Consider the following 337-nt stretch of genomic DNA (forward strand, 5'->3'; position numbering starts at 1 on the left):
ATATATATATATATATATATATATATATATATATATATATATATATACACACACATATGCATATGTATATATATATATATATATATATACATATATATATATATATCTGTAAATGCACAAACATACATATGGTTATATATACATACCTGTATAAGTGTGAGTATATACACACACACACATATAAATACCCATATATTGACATATGCATCATCATTCTACATATGCATACACATATGTATATGTAAATATATGGGTATGTATACACATACATATATGTACACATACACATGTATGTATATATATATATATATATATATATATATATATATATATATAT

General features: G+C 18.4%; 1 protein-coding gene across 3 annotated transcripts in view; it reads left to right on the forward strand.

The window, feature by feature from the left end:
• The window catches only part of LOC106878542 (myocyte-specific enhancer factor 2C), a 350,263-nt gene that overhangs the window by 278,404 nt on the left and 71,522 nt on the right, over window positions 1-337 (forward strand). The gene's annotated exons all lie outside the window — the stretch shown is intronic.

Source organism: Octopus bimaculoides, chromosome 4, assembly GCF_001194135.2.
Source record: "Octopus bimaculoides isolate UCB-OBI-ISO-001 chromosome 4, ASM119413v2, whole genome shotgun sequence".
Classification (NCBI taxonomy): domain Eukaryota; kingdom Metazoa; phylum Mollusca; class Cephalopoda; order Octopoda; family Octopodidae; genus Octopus; species Octopus bimaculoides.